The sequence below is a fragment of the Macaca fascicularis genome, chromosome 1 (assembly GCF_037993035.2).
Source record: "Macaca fascicularis isolate 582-1 chromosome 1, T2T-MFA8v1.1".
NCBI classification, from domain to species: domain Eukaryota; kingdom Metazoa; phylum Chordata; class Mammalia; order Primates; family Cercopithecidae; genus Macaca; species Macaca fascicularis.
This window is the reverse complement of record NC_088375.1, coordinates 59716597-59724886: the sequence shown is the minus strand read 5'-3', so window position 1 is coordinate 59724886 and position 8290 is coordinate 59716597. Positions and strand designations below refer to the sequence as shown.

The 8290-nt window shown below is 44.5% G+C and overlaps 1 non-coding gene across 1 annotated transcript; it reads right to left on the bottom strand.

The window, feature by feature from the left end:
* Nucleotides 1-3644: 3644 nt before the first annotated feature.
* LOC123571084 (small nucleolar RNA SNORA70) lies at nt 3645-3778 on the bottom strand. Its single transcript, XR_006695253.1, has one exon. It is a non-coding gene; the product is annotated as a small nucleolar RNA SNORA70 (small nucleolar RNA).
* Between the last annotated feature and the right edge of the window lie 4512 nt (nt 3779-8290).

Below are 8290 nucleotides of genomic sequence, written 5' to 3'. Positions count from 1 at the left end.
TGGGAAGGTCTGAGTTCGAGATCACACACCCTGCGGTAGGCCGGTTCTTAGGACTGTGTATCACCTTGGGCAAGTCGCACAAGAAACATGACTCTTCCCTAGCCTCTTTCTGCATCAGTAAAATAGAGTCATAATATCTGTGTATCTCACGAAGTAATGTGAGAACTCTACCAGGTAACGTGTCTAACACACTTGGCAAACAGTAAAACCCTGCACAAGTCCACGGAATTCACACTGGATCGAGGCTTGCCCCCCAGCAACTCCAGGCACGCCTATCTTTCTACTGTTGGGTTAAGGGACAGCAATCAGCACCGCGCAATTTTAGACCTGGCTGTCCATCCCATGTCACTTCTATTTCCCTTACTGTATTGTACCGCTTATTGTGCTAGGGACATCTCCACTGAATACTTTGTTTCTCTTCTGTACCAGTGGGTTGCAGTGGGTCTTCTATGAACAGGAGCTAATCAGTGATGACGTTTTTACTGTTCAGCTAGGAAATGAGATTTTTAAAAAGAACAATGTAGTGAGTTTTTCATTAAGGGAAATAGTATTCTATTCTGTGCTTCCTAGTTTTATAGAGTTGAAATTATTTTATTTCATGAAATAATGCTTATGGTAGATATGCTTGGTACATATTAGACATTGAATACTCCTATCTTGAAATTATTCAGTCTTTGGTGCAATGCACTTTTGCTGAGTATCTACTAGACCCCAGTTGTTCAGCTAAGTGCCTGGGGTACAGTTGGAATAAGTCTGGCACAATTCCTCTCCCTGTGGTGTTCATAGCCTAACTCACATTTTAGCACACGCACAAGAAAACAGGTCATGACACTTCCACGTGCTGTGCTTGATATGGGAAGAAAAGGAGGCCGGGGAGCACAACAAAGAGATGCCTAGCCTGATCCTTCTAGTCAAATATTGACAGAGGAAGAGGATGTCATCCTTGGCTAAAGGGTAAAAGATTTTAGGCCAGGTGTGGTGGCTCACGTCTGTAATCCCAACACTTTGGGAGGCTGAGGCGGGAGGACTGCTTGAGCCCAGGAGTTCAAGACGAGGCTAGGCAACAGAGGGAGATCCCCTCTCTACAAAAATATTTTTAAAAATTAGCTGGGTGTGGTGATGCACACCTGTGGTCCTGGCTACTCAGATGATGTAGGGGTATTGCTTTGGCCTGGGAGGTCAAGGCTGCAGTGAGCCGTGATCATACCATTGCACTCCAGCTGGGGCAACAGAGCAAGACCCTGTATCCAAAAAAAAAAAAAAAAAAAAGATTTTAGGAATTATATTATTTCCCCGTATAGCCTTACTTCTTCCTAGGAATACCAGGAACCTCATTTCCACTTCTGCTTCCCTGCATGGCTCCTACAGTGTCTAGTTTGCCTCAGAACTGGCCTGTAGAAGGTACTGTAATAACTTACAGCAGAGAGATTCAGGAATTCAGAGAATTCAGGATTGTACCACAACCCACCTCTCCCCCAATGCATTTTATTTGTAAATGATTACAATGTAACATATGATGGACATTTCAAAATAATAGCCACAAATTTTCCATTCTATAGAAAGGCATAATTCTATAGATTTAAAAGTTACAGGGCCGAGCGCAGTGGGTTACGCCTGTAATCCCAGCACTTTGGGAGGCTGAGGCTGGTGAATCATTTGAACTCAGGAGTTCAAAACCAGCCTAGCCAACATGGTGAAACCCCATCTCTACTAAAAATACGAAAAATTGGCCGGGCAGTAGTGGCACACATCTGTAATCTCAGCTACTTGGGAGGCTGAGGCAGGAGAATTGCTTGAGCCTGGGAGGCAGAGGTTGCAGTGAGCCAACACTGCGCCACTGTACTCCAGCCTGGGTGACAGAGTGAGACCCTGTCTCAAAAAAAAAAAAATAATAAATAAAAATAAAAAGTTACAATAAATTATAAGCAAAAATAAAAATAAAGCTATCTATAGACATGTTTTAGTTAAATTGAAGAAAACCAAGACATAAAGATCTTACAGCAGTGAAAGAAAAGAGACAGATTATCTACAAAAGAATGGCAATTAGAAATTGGACCAAGGGGCCAGGCGTGGTGGTTCACACCTATAATCCCAGCACTTTGGGAGGCCGAAGTGGGTGGATCACCTGAGGCTGGGAGTTCAAGACCAGCTTGACCAACATGGAGAAACCCTGTCTCTACTAAAAATATAAAATTAGCCGGCCATGGTGGCACATGCCTATAATCCCAGGTACTCTGGAGGCCGAGGCAGGAGAATCACTTGAACCAGGGAGGCGGAGGTTGTGGTGAGCCAAGATCACACCATTACACTCCAGCCTGAGCAACAAGAGCAAACCTCCGTCTCAGAATAAGAAATTGGACCAAGGGCAGATCTCTCATTAATAACATACAAGCCAGAGACATTATCTTCAAAATACTGAGAAAAAAAAGCCAACTGTCAAATTGGAATTGTATACCCAACTAAACTATTATTTGGTCACATGCAGTGGCTCAAGCCTGTAATCCCAGCACTTTAGGAGGCTGAAGCAGGAAGATCTCTTTAGCCAAGGATTTCCAGACCAGCCTGGGCAACATAGGGAGACCCTGTCTTTATAAAAATAACAAATAAAATTAAAAATGAACTATTAAAAAGGGAAAACACAGATTTTTAGATAAAAATTTAGAGTATTTACCATCCATAGACTCCTAAAGAAATTCTAAAGGAATTTTTTTTTTTTGAGATGAAGTCTAGTTCTTGTCCCCCAGGCTGGAGTGCAGTGGCACGATCTCGGCTCACTGCAACCTCTGCCTCCTGAGTTCAAGCAATTCTCCTACCTTAGCCTCCCGAGTAGCTGGGATTACAGGCTCCTGCCACCACGCCCAGCTAATTTTTGTATTTTAAGTAGAGACGGGGTTTCACCATGTTGGCCAGGCTGGTCTCAAACTCCTGATCTCAGGTGATCCGCCCCCCCCACCCCCTCGGCCTCCCAAAGTGCTGGGATTACAGGTGTGAGCCACTGCGCCAGGCCAGGAATTATTTCAAGAAGGAAAGGAATCACTGAAGGAAGGAATGAGATGCAAAAAGGAACAGTCAGCAAAAAAAGTAGATAAATTTAAACAACTGTATAGAAACAACACTAATAATATACTAATAATGTTTTTTGAGGGAATCAGGATAAAACTAAAATAACAGACCTAAAGTATGTAAGAAAGAGGGGTAATTGAAGTGAAAGCATTTTTTTTTTTTTTTTAGGTGGACAGGAAGTAGAATTTATTGGTGAATATTAAGAGGGGGCAGCACAGTGGAAGCCCTCATGAGTGCAGGGCCTGCCACTTGTCCAGAGCGCCATGATTGGGAACGTACCTGACCCATCTGGGATGAGCCGCTTCTCAGCCACCATGTCTTCAAATTCATTGGCATTGAACTTGGTGAAGCCCCACTTCTTTGAGATGTGGATCTTCTGGCAGCTGGGGAGCTTGAACTTGGCCCTGCACAGGGCCTCAATCACATGCTCCTTGTTCTGCAGCTTGGTGCGGATGGACATAACTTGGCCAATGTGAACCCTGGTCACAGTACCCTGGGGCTTTCCAATGGCACCTCACATGCCTGTTTGGAGCCTACACTGGGGTAGTGCAAGGTCAGAAACATGAACATCCATCTGAAAGGACTGTCTCCAAGATCCTTTAGAGCAACCCATACAACAAACAGGCTGCATCACTACCAGGGAAGCTGCTGTTTGCAGCCATTGCACACTGGGCCCCCATGAGGAAAGGAACTCAGTCGGCTTAATTGGCTGCAGGAAGTTAAGGCATTCTAAGCTCCTTGTATTATTAGATGGAGAGTAGGAATAAATGTGAGATCTTAAGTATCTGCATTAAAGTTTTTTTTTTTTTTTTTTTTTTTTTTTTTTTTGAGACGGAGTCTGGCTCTGTCGCCCAGGCTGGAGTGCAGTGGCTGGATCTCAGCTCACTGCAAGCTCCGCCTCCCGGGTTTGCGCCATTCTCCTGCCTCAGCCTCCCGAGTAGCTGGGACTACAGTCGCCCGCCACCTCGCCCGGCTAGTTTTTTGTATTTTTTTAGTAGAGACGGGGTTTCTCCATGTTAGCCAGGATGGTCTCGATCTGCTGACCTTGTGATCCGCCCGTCTCGGCCTCCCAAAGTGCTGGGATTACAGGCTTGAGCCACCGCGCCCGGCCTGCATTAAAGTTTTAAAGGAAACCACTTAATATAAATTGAAGACAGTATATAACTCACAAACCAATAAATGGGGAGATACGTAGTTTAAAATTTAAAAAAAAAACAAAAAACTCGGCCACGCACAGCGGCTCACACCTGTAATCCCAGCACTTCGGGAAGCTGAGGTAGCCAGATCAGGACTTTGAGACTAGCCTGGCCAACATGGTGAAACCCCATGTTTATTAAAAATATAAAAATTAGCCCGGTGTGGTGGCACATGTCTGTTATCCCAGCTACTCAGGAGGCTGAGGCAGGAGAATCACATGAACCTGGAGGCGAAGGTTGCAGTGAGCTGAGATTGTGCCACTGTACTCCAGCCTAGGCGACAGAGTAAGACTTTACCTAAAAAACAAAACAAAACAAAACAAAACACTCAAGGAAAAGAAATAAGAAGACAGGATGGTATTACTTCAAGTTGAGGAGGCAGAAACCTGGGATGGTAAGGAGTTCACAAATACCTAGGTATAAATTGCTTGTTAGTGTTCTAACTCACATGTTAGAGTATTATCTATCTAATAATACAGTATCAAAACAAACAAAATAGAAATTGGCTGAGCACAATGGCTCATGCTGGTAATCCCAGCACTTTGAGAGGCCAAGGCAGGTGGACTGCTTAAACTCAGGATTTTGAGACCAGTCTGGCCAACATGGTGAAACCCTGTCTCTAAGAAAAATACAAAAATTAGCTGGGCACGGTGGTCAACACATGTAGTCCCAGTTACTTGGAAGGCCGAGGTGGGAGGATCACTTGAGCCCAGGACGTCAAGGCTGCAGTGAGCCGAGATCATGCCACTGCACTCCAGCCTGGGCAACAGAGCAAGACCCTGTATCAAAAAATAAAAAAATTAACAGAATACAAGAGAAAACGGACAAATTCACCAAGAGTAAGAAACGTTACACACCTCTCCCAGTAATTAACAGATCATACTTTTGTTGTTGTTGAGATGGAATCTTGCTCTGTCACCCAAGATGGAGTGCAGTTGCACGATCTGGGCTCACTGCAACCTCCACCTCCTAGGTTCAAGCCATTCTCCTGCCTCAACCTCCCAAGTAGCTGGGATTACAGGTGCATGCCACCACGCCTGGCTAATTTTTGTATTTTTAGTAGAGATGGGGTTTTGCCATATTGGCCAGGCTGGTCTCGAACTCCTGACCTCAGGTGATCCAACTGCCTTGACCTCCCAAAGTGCTGGGATTACAGGTGTGTGAACCACTGCACCTGGCCCTTTTTTTTTTTCCTTTATTTTTGAGACAGGGTCTTGCTCTGTTGTCCAGGCTGGATTGCAGTGGCACGATCTTGGCTCACTGCAATCTACACCTCCAGGGTTCAAGCAATTCCTGTGACTCAACCTTCAGAGTAGCTGGGACTACAGGCGTGCGCCACCATGCCTGGCTAATTTTTGTATTTTTTGTAAAGACGGGGTTTCACCATGTTGGCCAGGCTGGTGCCTATCTAACTCCTGGCCTCAAGTGATCCACCCATCTCAGCCTCCCAAAGTGCTAGGATTACAGGCGTGAGCCATGCACCCTTGTGTCCTTGTGTTATAAAACACAGTATCTATCCAAATAGCTTTGGAACATGTTTTGAATAGATACTGAAGACTGAAAACAACTGTGTACAAACACTATTATAGCTGGCAAATCCATTTCTCAGAGCTATGGTTTACTAACTCCAAAATATATGTAACCAGGATTGAACAAATGAGTAAATTATTATAATGAGAAGCCAGGTTTCTTGCTATTACAACTAAGAGAGACAGCTAGAATGAATCCCGTGGTGCTAGATTGGAGTTGGAGGGACTTAGTTTTTGTTTTATAACATAAGGACACATACAGAAATAAACAGAAGTTTCTGTGCATGGATTATATACTACGTATTTCCTAGCTTTATGCACTGAAAAGGACTAGAATATGTAAAACATGGGGAAAAGGAAGGAAAATATCCAATAATTATTTGTCTTATTAGCTAAAGATGTTAGCCATTGTCAATTTTCTTGTTTTTGAGACAGGGTCTTGCTCTGTTGCCCAGGCTGGAGTGCAGTGGTGTGCTGGAGTGCAGTGGTGTGATCTCGGCTTACTGCTCCCTCCATTTCTCAGGATCAAGGAATCCTGCTGCCTCAGCCCCTTTGAGCAGCTGGGGTTACAAATATATGCCACCATGCCCAGCTAAATTTTTTGAATTTTAGTAGAGACAAGGTCTCACCCATGATCTAACAGATTGAATTATCTTATTATTATTACTATTATTATTAGAGGCCAGATGCAGTGGCTCATGCCTATAATCCCAGCACTTTGAGAGGCTGAGGCGGGCAGATCACCTGAGGTTAGGCGTTCAAGATCAGCCTGACCAACATGGTGAAACCTCAAGTCTCAGCCTCAAGTGATCCACCCACCTCAGCCTCCCAAAGTGCTGGGATTACAGGCATGAGCCACTGGGCCTGGCGTGAATAGAATTTGGACAATGAATTTTAACTAAAAGTAACATGCCACAGGGTGGAGCTATGACCATGCTTTCATAATTTGCAGACATTTCCTATGTGAAAACAGATGCACTTTCAATAGCAGGTGCAGCTGTACCCATGTCTTCCAAATCCTGATTCAGAAATCCACTATTTCGACCAGGCACAGTGGCTCATGCCTGTAATGCCAGCACTTTGGGAGGTCAAGGTGGGAGGATTGTTTGAGTCCAGGAGTTCAAGACCAGCCAGGGCAATGTGGCAAAACCCTGTCTCTATTTAAAGAAGAAAGTGCTGGGCACTGTGGCTCACGCCTGTAATCCCAGCACTTTGGGAGGCCGAGGCGGGTGAATCACGAGATCAAGAGTTCGAGACCAGCCTGGCCAACATGGTGAAACCCGGTTGGTATTAAAAATACAAAAAAATTAGCTGGACATGGTGCTGGGCACCTGTAATCCCAGCTACTTGGGAGGCTGAGGCAGAATCGCTTGAACCTGGGAGGCAGAGGTTGCAGTGAGCTGGAATCACGCCACTACACTCCAGCCTGGGCAACAGTGCAAGACTCTGTCTCGAAAAAAAAAAAAGAAAGAAAAGTAATCCACTATTGTATGCCAATTTGGCACAAGGTGTCAGATACAAAGAAAAACAGATGGGGTATTTCTGATGGGCATTTCAACCTTAAAAGTGAGAAACTAATTTCACTATTCTAGTAAAGACCTAGGGAAAACCTCCTTCCTAATCTGCTTGTTTCTCCAGTTATTTATTTTAGTAATTAAAACAATTTAGTTTTTTTACTTTTTATCTTGAGCTCTAGTATACCAAATTTAGTTTTAGAATATTTATTAAACAATTCGGCTGGGGATGGTGGCTCATACTCATAACCCCAGCATTTTGGGAGGCTAAAGCAGGAAGATCACTTGAGGCCAGGAGCTGGAGACTAGCCTGGACAACATAGTGAGACGTTATCTCTATAAAATGTAAACTTAGCCAGAGATGGGGTGCACACTTGTAGTAAGTGGCTGCTTGGGAGGCTGAGGCGGGAGGATCCCTTGAGTCTAGGTGGTCAAGGCTGCAGTGACCTATGATTATGCCACTGTACTCCAGCCTGGGCAACAGAACAAGACTCTATGTCTTTTTTGGTTTGTTTTTTTTTTGAAACGGAGTTTCACTCTGTCACCCAGGCTGGAGTGCAGTGGCGCAATCTCTGTTCACTGCAACCTCCACCTCACAGGTTCCAGCGATTCTCCTGCCTCAGGCTCCCAAGTAGCTAGGACTACAGGCACCCGCCACCATGCCTGGCTAATTTTTGTATTTTTAGTTGAGACGGGGTTTCACCATATTGGCCAGGCTGGTCTCGAACTCCTGACCTTGTGATCTGCCCGCCTCGGCCTCCCAGTGCTGGGATTACAGATGTAAGCCACTGCACCCAGTCAGACTCTGTTTACAAAAAAAAAAAAAAAAAAGTTAAACCTAGAACTACCACATGACTCAGTAATCCCACTCTTTTGTGTATATCCAAAAGAACCAAAAATGAGTTGAAAACAGATAGCTGCACACCAATGTTCATAGCACCATAAATCATAATAGCCAAAAGGTAGAAAAAACCTAACTGATCATCAA